The following is a 12,693-nucleotide window of genomic DNA, read 5'->3' on the forward strand; positions in this document are numbered from 1 at the left end:
GAGTTTAACTTATGCTAGAATTTTTCAAACAGGGGGATGTCTTCGAACTAAAATTTGTTTAATCTAGTATTTTTTACTTTAAAATTTCTTTTCAAGTAGAATTTACTAACGCTAGAATATTTCTAATTGGGGATTTCTGCAGGTTAGAATTTTTGTAAGCTAGATTTCTTTTCCACTGAAAGTTTTTCACATTAGAATCTTTTCAAGTTAGTTATAGGACTTATACTATAAGTCCCTTTTTACAAAATTCTATTTCACCAACCCTCGCTCGAGTTACAACAAAAACCTCGAAATCGATACTGGAGGAACCCTCCCCTACCTGTACAAATACAAAAAATGTTCCATCCTCTTATTAAAGACACATTTCTTCTGCAAATAGAACATATATAAATCCAAACGTTTTATTAAATTTTATCAAGCTCGTTACCATCGCAAAATATACAAATTTTAAATAAAACATCTAAATATGAATACAAGAAGCATCAGAATTTTTTCCTCCCTCTGTATACAATCACAGAAATATTCACAAGGTCATCCGATCAGTGTGACAATTAACCACGATCGATCGTAATTCCATATGGTCTGGGTACGCCATACGATTGGCGATGGTAGATCGCGTAAGGGGAGGAAACACCGAGTTCGTAATTCGAGCCCGCCTTCCGCTCAGTGGTCGAATCTACGCGCGCCCCTCGACAGTAAAATACACCCTGTCGGGCAAATGGAAGGCGGCCATTTGTTGACCGGACTTTGCAAGCGCAATTACCGCGTAAAATAACGCCGGATATTAATGCAGTGTCATTCGAAATAAGCGCCGGGATAAATCAATGCCGGCTTAACGAGGGCCTGACGCGTGACAAGGGGGAGCGGGTTAGGGGTTGGCGGTGTTCGTTGCATCCTTAATGCGCCCACGACACCGATAAAACCGTTCCAGCGATAACTCCGATTGCTTCGGGGTCGTATACGAACGCACGCGTTCTCGTCCTCCGCGATGTGCTCGACCATTAATAAATTTCGGGATCAAGGTGAACCGGCGCTACGATTTTAACCTCAAACGATTCTTTCGTTCGATTCCACGCTCTCGCGAGAGTCAAGAATGTGTAAAACGTGTGGAACACTCGTTAAGTTACCCAATACCGTTATAATGTACAGGTTACAACCGTTACAATACGTTAAAACCGTTATAATACATTGTAACGGTTTGTTGATCCACTGATGTTCCATTGGTACGTAAACGAATAATGATGGATAGGGTTGGACGTTGATTGTCGATGAGACAAGTTTTGGACGAGCAATTTACTCCTGGGGGTCGCTCGTTAATTATTTACGGATAACGCGAAAAAGTGCTCGACCATGCGTCGAAGTCTCCGCATTGCCTAACCAGGCGTTGAAGTAACTGCATCGCCTAACCCAGCGTCGGAGTCTCCGCGTCGCCTAACCGAGCATCGAAGTCTCCGCGTTTCCCTCTACTGTCACGTTTAGCGAATCTTTCGAGTAGATTTTTAGTCTATTGATTTTTATTCCGTTTTATGTTCTATTTTCTGTTGACTTTTATTTTACTTTACATTCTATTTTTTATTGATTTTTATTTTATTTTACATTCTATTTTTTATTGATTTTATTCCGTTCATTTTTATTCTATTTCACAACTCCGTTTTACATTCTATTTTCTATTGATTTTTATTTTTACTTTACATTCTATTTTTTATTGATTTTATTCTGTTCATTTTTATTCTATTTCACAACTCCGTTTTACATTCTATTTTCTATTAACTTTTATTTTACTTTACATTCTATTTTCTATTGACTTTTATTTTACTTTACATTCTATTTTCTATTGACTTTTATTTTACTTTACATTCTATTTTTTATTGATTTTATTCTGTTTACTTTTATTCTATTTCACAACTCCGTTTTACATTCTATTTTCCATTGATTTTTATTTTTACTTTACATTCTATTTTTTATCGATTTTATCCTGTTCATTTTTATTCTATTTTACAACTTCTTCGACAATACGTGTAACGATGTAGCTGTCTTTGCCAAAGTTCTATCGTTTTATACACAAAATTGTCTTGAATTAAGTATCTTATAATTTAATGAATTTTTGACACAAATAGATTAATTTCTTTTCTTAGAAAATTGAAACGCTCGAAATAGAATAGAAGATTATTAATAACAAATACAAACGGACCATCCATTCGAAATGGATTCGTACCCACATCTTTCGTGCGAAAATCTACAATTCCCATGACTCTGATCTACAACTACAATTTAACAATCTACCTCCTCGACTCCAAAACCCCAACAAACCTGATTCTCCTTTCTCGCGATTAAAAATTGTTCAACGCCTCTGCCCCACAATGACAATTAAACAATCTACCCCCTCGACTCCAAAAACAATCGTACCGAGTAGCCTAATTTGTAACTACTTCCCGTGGATCGAGAACGTCGTTAAAACGAACGAAAAAAAGTTGTCCGTAAATTCAAGAACGGCACGCGCGTAGTCACCGAGTGTTAACCAGACGTTAACAATCGGCTGCATTAAATTCCCGACCGGTCGATCGATCCACGGTTGCATCTGGTTGGCTTGCACAATTGGAAAGGCTGTCAGCGTCCGTGTACCGGGGAACGATGATTCTGCGGTCACTCGTCGGGGGCCTCGCCGCTGGCACGGTAGCCGCTTTCCTACTAGGCTTTCCAGCGGGCTTTGTACTTCTATTAGCAGGCGCGCACGTGCGCCGCTACATAACTTATTGACAGTGACGGCGCAGGACGAAAGGGAAAGGGGGAGAGAAGACGAAGCGGACAGAGGAAGGGAGTACCACCGGCCACGGGAACCTTGGTGAGACGGAGAAGCGAACCGGAGACCGAGAAGAGGAGACCTTTTACTCGCGCATCTCGCGAAGGATGCACCGAGCAACTGGACGATCGAACTCTCTCCCTCTCTCTCTCTCCACGAGTACCCAGTACGTGACGGAATGAATTAGGAGAAAGGACCGTGTACGGTTCTAACGAAGAATATTAAAATAACGTTACGATTTAGGATGGAACGACTAAGAAAATTGGGTGTGAATCTTTCCGCGTGGAAAACGAATTCCGTATCATCGAGAGATAGTTATCGTATCACGAGAGGATTTTTGGCACTTATTGTTAGATACGACCAACAGCTACCTTATCGACGTTTATTGGTACACACGGTGGAATGTTAATGGAACGTGATAAATTGCAGTATGTGTAACGATATCGAGCTGTTTCGGAAACGTGCCATAAATTGTGACGATAGTACACGATTACGTTTTCAAAGGCTACTCGTAAGTGATATAGCTTTACTACACTAGAATAGGTTGGTCAGTCTACCTGTTCGGTGATAATTCTGTTTACTGATTTATTTATTGGATTGTGTTTTTTTTTTTTTTTGGTGAAATTGAAATATAATATTTTCAGAGTGTATAAACATTTTATTAAATTGTGTGCTCTCCATTTTGGAAAACGAAATTACTTCCCGAACAATCTAATATTGTTTCGAGCTGTTATATCGATCGATTGGTACGTAACTTCATTTTTAGAACGAATGGGACAGCAAACTGTGCAATTCCTTTTTTTTTCAAGCAAAAATTACTCTTCAGTTCCATACGACTAAATCCACGACTAATCCATGACTAATTCCATATGACAGTTCCATACGCTAAAAATAATGAGCAAACTTTTCCATACGATGCACAACTTCTTCCATAGTCTCTGAACCGAGGACTATTCCAAGCTCGCGCGTATTTATTAATTTTCATCTTTCCTCGAGTGATATATCCACTCATCGGACACCTTAAAGAAAACCGAGCTCACCCTGGAATTACCCCGATGGAGTTACGCGGAAATTGAACGGGCGAACCGTCTCCAGCCGTTATCGAATTATCGCGACCACCCCGTTGACATCCTGTAATCGCAAAAAGAAGAAATTAAAGAAACACGCGCGCCGCGGCTAGCTGGTAGATTGCGCGAAAGGCGAGTTGCACGGTTCGCGCCGGCGCGTTGCCCGTGGATAAACACTGTCATTATAATTCAATTTAATATTAATTCGTTTTCGGCCCGGGAGCCCCAGTGGTGCTTCTCCCTCGACGAAGAAGAAACGTTTCGACGATCCTGCGAGCACTACTGCGAAGAGAAACTCCATCGTTCGTCACAGTTACGAACGTGAAAGAAATGGCGGGTCAAAGGTGGTAGAAACAGTACCACTTCTTTTTCTTTTTTTTTCGCGACTGTCGCTAAACAATTTTCGGTACTCGTCGTGTTCGCCATCGCGGGACCGGTAGGAGTCACCGGAGAGAAAGGAGCGGAGATAAATACTGTGAAAGTTCACGACGAGCCGCAATTACCGAAGTTGCGGCCGAATTTTGAGCGGCTGAAAAGAATTCGCCGCGAGGAACACGCGAGCAAGAGTGCCAGCTCACAAGATAGGGAGGGAGGTAACGAGAGGGCTGGAGGAGGAGGAGGGAGAGAGACAGGTGCCGCAAAGAGACCGATCCGTGATGGACGACGTGCGACCACTTTTTAAACTCGTGCCACCTCCCAATTAGCAATTATTGAGACGTTTCGGCGTTCGGCGCGGAATCTTAAGAAGGACACGTCTACAGCGCGGACAGGAGCTCGCCGCGCGAAAAACCGTCCAGCAACTCCACCCCCCCCCTCCTTTTAATTGCTCGCGACCCAGTACACTTTGCTCGAAATTGCTGGTTACTTGGATTTCTTGCTGGACGGTGGTGCAACCGAGTATTATCTACGAGTCAACGATTCGATTATAATTGCGCGATATCGCTAACTGGTGATCGTTTTAACGATCGTGACACACCTACGGGGCTGTTTGAAATTGGTGTGCACACGAGTGACCAGGTTCGATTATAGGAGACTGTGAACGTCCTTAACCCCCGAATGTTCCAGATCTGGAAGTCTTGAACGCTGTATGTGCTTGGGATACCTAGAGTCTTGGATAGTTGTAGATCGTGAGAATTTAGAGTTCTTAATCTCCAAGTGTTGTAGACTCGAATGTCTTGGGCAGTGTATTACGAGCTATGGACAATTGGTCCTTAAGTTTACAGTATAGTGTTTCGAAAGAATCTAGGTATTACCGTGTTGGTGACCTCTACTGTTAGAGGTGTCACAGATGTTGAAGTCTTGGGCATCCGATGAACCGTGGACTACGAATCCCTGGATTTAATGTATCGTGGATCTCTTTAGATATTACCTCGAGTGTGAGTGCATAGAATCCTTGAGGGCTACGTACTAGCCCATCTGTGACTCCAGTCTCTAGCATTTGCAAAGACGTTCAGCCCTTGGGTAATTTTTGACCACACAGGGAACACCACAGCGCCTTGTCGAGATCGAACCAGTCTGACTTTCAAAGTTCAAAGTTGGGAATCTTCAACTTTGAAACTGGTACTCCAAACTCCTGCAAATGACAATCGACTTCTCAATCGACTTTTAGGAACACTCGTTAACGCACTTGGAGTACTTCTGAACGATGTAACCATGGATAGCGAACGATCCAGACTAACCAGATCGAAGACAGATCACAAAATGGACGAGGCTCTTTGAAACAAACGTCCTTGCGCGTCCTCTTCGACCAACGTGTCACGGTCATCGTGGAACCAGGAACCAAGATCCAGTACCAGAAGGTTGAGAACCCTAGTCCAGGTATGATGGATGGCGGTGTTCTTGCTCGTTCGTGAGGAAGTTATTACGGTTCGCGAAAGGTGACGGCGAGGCAACCGAAGCTAGTCAAAAGCAGGAAAAAAGAGAGAATGTCGAGCACGCGGTCCCCAAAGCTCCCTCGAAAGCTTCACCCACTTCCCCTCCGCTTGGACGAAAGTAATTGGTTAATGAGAGGAGGCAATCTCACGTCCGATCGGCGAACGCCTTTTTCCTCCGTCCCGTCGAAAGGAGTTTCTTATCCAGGACAGAACTGATCCCTGGGTTTAATCTCGTTCTACGTTGGAATGAACGAAGACACCCCGAGGATCATGGTAATTCGCTATCGTGATCGTACACCTAACCCAGACTCGAGATTTCAGTGGCTACCCTCGACGTAGTCCCTTTGGTGACTCGATGCATCGGATTCCAGGGGATTTTGCCATCGTTGGAACACCTGAAAGTTTCTTCGTGTTCTTCTTGAATCTTCTCAACTGTACCAAATCTCCTTTGAGTTTCACCTTCGTTCTAGAATAGACGAAAAGTCACGGATGACGTAATCAGCAGGTTAGAGAGGTCCTTTAGCTTCTCTTGGATGAAGCTGGAAGAAGGATCGATCTAAGAGAGGTTCTTGTCAGCCTTTGCAACCATCAAAGAACGATTCTTCATTGTCCACCCGTTCCTCAGTCTAGAAACTGACATTTTTTCTCCGTTCGACACCAACTTTTGCCAAGAGGACTCGCAGATCGTCTCATCTCAGAGATGACGAGTCATGGGTCCCACGAAGCTTTCCTTAGCTTCAACTGCGGCAATTGCATTAGCAGAAATGACAGGGTGGGTCTCGAACGTCGATCGGTGGTTACACTTTTCTCGATGAAGGAAAAGTGGGGGCCTGTGAACACTAAAAAGCCGGAGTGCCGCTAATTGTATGTTATTAACCGGAGCGTATGCAAAGGGATCGGGGGATGGAGACGATGTTCTTCCCCAGGTGGTTGCACGCGAAACGATGAAATAATTAACGAGACGTAAGATGAACGGAAGGTGTGCATCATCTAATAGAAATAATTGCACGGGAACCGAGCAAGATGGATGTATCCAAAAGCGGTCCAATTTCAGCCAACACCGCGCACAATGTATTCTGATCAGCATTTTGTAGCGATAAATGGGTAAAATTAATGAACGCGTCTCATCCTCGCACGGTCGCGTGAGCCTGGAATTTTGTGTCGTTTGGAATGATTTATAAACGCCTGTTTATGGTGCTTGATCGCTGAACGGGAATAGCACCTGACACCTCGTCGATGGGGGATCGCGATGGCTGGCATGTCGCGTGACTCGAATGAGAAATGCTCGCATTGCCCGCCGCGAGGCCTTTCCCAAGGAGATACCTTGATAGGCTGCAGGGTTGACAGTTTAAAGAGAAATGACGGAATTGGAATATTGATAAGAGCACGCTCATCGACTGAATTAGGTTTCCTGGGAGCACAGATCGTGTGTATCCCACTTGGTAATTAAATCCTGCAGGGTGTAGCGATGATACATTAGTTCGAACAGTGCGTAACGTCTACAAGACCTGTTGATAGCTTTCAGAAGGGAACTGGTGATAAAAGAATCCTGCTACGAACAGTCCTGAAGGTAGTGACCAAGATTGGGTCCTCCCACAGTGATAGATCAAGTTAGAATAGAAATACCTGGCACAGCAATAGGTTCAGTTGGCGGTGAAGCACCTGACACAGCGACAAGTTGAGATGAAATTGAAATATCTAACACAGCGACAGGCCAAGCTAAATTAGAAGTACCCGGTACAGCGATACAGCGACGGGTTAAGTTGAGATAGAAACAACTAAAGGGGGTGGAACCGCATCAATTTCACTTGGTAACATTCTCATGCAAACTTCTTTTAACGCTTCTTCGCATCATGGGTTCCACATCAGGTTTGCTAATAGTTAGCACTGCCTCCCGCGTTCATCACTAGAGGGCCTCCATCAATCTCTATTCCGCAAGTTCTCACCTAGCTAGTGTTAAATGGAATTACCCACCTGGACTCGCTTTCTGTGTTCACCAGTAGACCTAGAATCTTTCATCTTGTAATTCCTTATTGCTAACTGCTGACGATCTGCAGACATCAGCAAGGTGACGCTAGTAAACAAAGAAGACGCAACAGACGATGAAGATTTTGAATCGTGATATTTGCACATAATTGAAGCCAAATAGTTTGGCCGCTCGTTTCAAAATTTTTCTTCAACGTTAATAACGTTACTTTGAACACACATCGTCATGTGAAACATATTCGTCACGTTTGCAAACTTGAAACTAACATTTTCGTTGCAAAATAATTTTCAATTTAAATCCACGTCACCTTAGTCCGAATTGGGTCGCACCGATTAGGAGAAAGTTTCATTTTATATTTTTCAATAATTATATTTTTCATTTTTGTCGTTTCAACAACCGAAGATCTTCAACAAGAGTTCACTACACATTGACTCTTAGCTATTGTTTTCCATCAATAATTGCAGCAACAGCATTGATCCCACGGTTTCGTTTATATCTCCGCGCTCGTCTCGTCGGGCCGACCGTAAACGGAGTGGTGGGGGACGCGACCTCGGCGGTCGCGCGCGGCCAAATTATTTGGCGCGCACCTCCGCCACCGCGTGAGTCTCGCTAGACTCGCGCCTATTATTGCACGTCGAGCCGTAAAATCGTAGCGTCGATCACTTTCTCCCGATAAGAGCGCCTTTTCGAGCCAATCGACGCCACGTGCAAGGCGTATCAAGCCCGTAGCTCGAGTCTGGCACCGCGCAGTGTCAATATCGGCCTACATTCGATCGGCCTTGAATCATTAGCGGCACGCAGCTCACCGTATCGGTCGCGCAGCATCGCGGAGATATCGATCTAGATCCCCGTGGAACAAGGGGAGAGCAGGGTTTCTCGCCGGTCAAAGCTCCGCCGACAAGCGTACCCGTAGCTCGAGCGGATTGCGAAACCGTGGTGCCACGGCATAGTTGCACGTCACAGTTGCCGAGACCATAAGTGTACGGCTACGTAATTAGATTAATACGCCCGCGAAATTGGATTAAGAAACCGAAGCGGCGCGGCGAGTAGATACGACAACTTTTTCGCGAGCGTACCGCCACGAGGGTTAATTAAGCCGCCGACAGGCCGGGCGCGAACGACTTGTCACGTATGGTGGAAGAGATACAGAGAACCGCCCTGGGGGCCAACATCGCTTGGTATGTTAATTCGATATCCTTCTGGGTCAAACCCACGAAAGTTCCCCCTCCTTACGAAGGAAGATTGCTCCGAAATAAAAATAATAATGCTCTTCTTTGGGAATTAATTCTGAGAATATGGGTGCAAGTATAGACTTCTCCTTTTGCACAATGTTTGGTCGGATCTTAAAGAGTGAGAAAAAATTTTTTTAGTTGTACACAGAGTGCCTGGATCAAACTTATAAAAGTATACACCTTCCTTGAGTATTTAAGGAGACGGTCAAATTGCTCCGAAATAGAAATAATAATGCTCTTCTTTAGGAATTAATTCTGAGAATATGGCTGCAAGTATAGACTTTTCCTTTTGCACAATGTTTGGTCGTATCTTAAAGAGTGAGGAAAAATTTATTTAGTTGTATACAGGGTGCCTGGGTCAAATCTATAAAAGTATACACTTTCCTCGAGTATTTAAGGAGACGGTCAAATTGCTCCGAAATAGAAATAATAATGCTCTTCTTTGGGAATTAATTCCGAGAATATGGCTGCAAGTATAGACTTTTCCTTTTGCACAATGTTTAGTCATACCTCGAAGAGTGAGAAAAAAATTTTTTTCATTATATAGGATGTTTGAAAATTATAATAGTTCTACGTGAGAAAAAGGAATCGAAATTCGTGTCCTTTTCTGGTGATACAAATGTATCTGCAAATATTTTTTTAACGGAATTATATTTCATTATGAAAAAAATGTGTATCTTCCCTCGAAACACGTGCAAATAAACCTACCAAGTTTGAGAAAGCTATTCGCAGCAGTGTCCGCGGAAAAAATTCGCGAAGAAATACCTCGTTTTAACGTTCTAAACCGAAAGACCTCGGAGTGTCCCTAACCTCTCTTTGTACTCACTTTAGTTGCTCTCCCCCTCTAAAGCCCTGGTCGCTCATCAATACCTTTCCTATTCTCTCGTTTTCCAATCCTGACGTTGGTATCGTCCTTTCTCTCAACCTCCCGGTTGTTTCGTTCGCGAGCGTGTAAATCATTTCGAAAACGGATAGAGCCGCGCACATGCGCGGTTTACTCACGTGACTACGAAAAGATCCGGGGATTAGAACGGCAGGGGGTGGCAGGAAGATACTGATTATGCTAATTCGTTACGGGCGTGGCTCGAAATGTGATTACCGGAACGAAGACTAATGTCTGTTGGCCTTGGGAATTTTCAGCGCGTTATCGGAGCAAAGCTGACAGAGTCGGTCGCCACGGAGCAGACTGGACGTGGCGTTTAACGTTTCTGCTTGGATATGCAAATGCTCGTTTCATTACCAGCTTCGTGCGGTCGCGGGGAGCGAAGTTCATTTATATCGTGCAAATTGGCCACGTAAGGTCGCGAGTAGCGTCCCGAAGCTCCGAAACGACCATTTCTATTTTTTCAACCCCTCTGTATCAACCCGATGGTAATCGACCGTAATTTATAGACACTGTGACATCGAATCTCCTCAGTTTCATCTATATCGCACTCCTCGTTATGTTCAAGTTTTTCACAGTATAAAATTGAACAGAAAATGAAACATATCGCGCCCGATAGGTGTGAAATTTAACATCGTAAAATTTCATTGGTATGTAAAACAGTGAGTTAACCTCTGAAACGGAATAGATGTATTACCAAAACGAATGGAAAGATAAAATAATAGCCTCGACTGTAAGCGAGCGACTTAATATCGTAAAATTCAATAGGCACGCGAAATAACGGGTTAACGTACCAGAACGACATATAATTATAAATTAATCGAAAAAAAAAAATTAAGTACAGTTTCATCTACGGGTGTGAAATTTAATATCGTAAAATTCAATAGGTATGTAAAATAATACATCTGAATACGTGACGGTGTAAGTTTGTTATAAAAATTGCGAATGTAAAATATAAAATGAGCGAGCGAAACTCACTCCTGGAACTCCGTGTGTGAAGTAATAGATTAACACGTGAGACGAGATACTATTATTATTAATAAAAGATGTGTATCTGTTGCGATACCAATCTCGATCGGGTCAATCGTTTAATTGTTCTGTTTGCCTCGCGTACCACCACGTTATTTCTGGATCTGATTTCATACGTAGCTTTATGTCCCGAGTTGTCTACTTAATCTCACCTATCTCTCTCTCGTATTCTTATTTCTCAGGTAATACGCTAGCCAGGTACGTTTTCGTTAGATTCCACTTACCAAGATCTTTAACAAGTTCTCTAGCCATTGTCTCGATAACGAATCATTCCTCTGTTCGAAGTTTCCTATACTACTCTGTTCCTCGTTCCATTTTCCACAATCTATATCATACAGGGTGTCCCGAAAATCAGTCCCGTACAATGTTCACCCAATGCGACGCTCTCGTGTTAAAAAATAAAACATACAACTAATTCTCAAGGCACCCTGACAGAAAGTTATTCGATATTCTATCTACCTTTTATTTCTTGTAGAAATTATTTAAAAACAAAGTGTAGAAATTTTTGAGCCACCCTGTTAAAAAATATACAATTGTGAAAAGAACCTTGCTACAAGTATCTATTAATGTAAGTTTAATCTGTTCGATATCGTTTTTTCATTAATTCCCAAACTTCGATAAATGACACATGTGAGCAATTCTATGATCAGTGGCCTCTTGTGTCTTTCGAAAGTTATTTAAATAATACAATTACCCAACAGTGATCCAGATCCTTATCAAACGACCTTACTTGAAGAAAATTACTACACGAACTAATTATTTGGCAATCGGTGCTATTTTCGTACGAAATTCAGGGCCAGTCGAAGCCATTAGAAAGCTCGCTTGGGAATGATTGAAACGGTGGTGAGAGAATACTCGAAACCGATAGAAGCCCGCGATTTCGTTCGATAGATACGAATCGTTTTCTTTGAAATACGATTAAAGATTCGGAGGTGGACTCCGTTGCGATGGATCGTGGCGTTCTCGATAGTCCGCACGATACTTATCGGACCTCGATGACGATATATAGCACAGCATACGCCTACGAGCGGACAAACGGTGTCGCAAACTCGGAAACACGGCATCTAATCGTAATGTTTTATTGTTACACGACCCTCGACGCGTGGCGAGGAATTAGCACGCGAGCTTGCGCTCGTAGAACAGCATTCCGTGTATTTTGGAGGTCGATGGATTAAAAACATTGCCAATTGCGAAATATGGTAGCGGTTGTTCCAGAAATGTTCGTTAAACGAATAAAACTCACCGTTCTTTATCTCCGATACGTGCGTGGGCATTGGTTTCATTCGACAATGTGATAACACATTGTTAAAAAATTACTGAATACTGTATTACACTGTTGAATATATTATTGGATAGAAATGAATAATTTTGAGTCGTTAAACGAAAAAGAGGACAAGAATAACACGCAAATAACTTCTTTTTTTATAATTTAACAGGAGTGTTTCGGTAATTTTTTATCATATACAGGCAATAGTTCTATTTGATAATATTGGGTTGTTCGAGAAGTCATTTCGTTTCCCAAAATGGAGAATATATAATTTAATAAAATGTTTATACACTGTAAAAAAAATTGTGTTTCATTTTCACCAAAAAGACGAAATGACTTTCCGAACAATCCAATATGATACTATTAGAATTTTATTTAGTAACATAACTTTAATTTATTTTTTACGTCTTCAATTTTTTGCGAAGTGTTTCATCATATCGAGATACAACAGACACCCTATATACATTCTAGATACACTTAACCCTCCTATAACACGGTTAATTCGTTCCGTGTTGTATCGCAACCATCTCGAGCGAAACCTAGAGCTGACACAA

The sequence above is a fragment of the Ptiloglossa arizonensis genome, chromosome 4 (genome assembly GCF_051014685.1).
Source record: "Ptiloglossa arizonensis isolate GNS036 chromosome 4, iyPtiAriz1_principal, whole genome shotgun sequence".
NCBI classification, from domain to species: domain Eukaryota; kingdom Metazoa; phylum Arthropoda; class Insecta; order Hymenoptera; family Colletidae; genus Ptiloglossa; species Ptiloglossa arizonensis.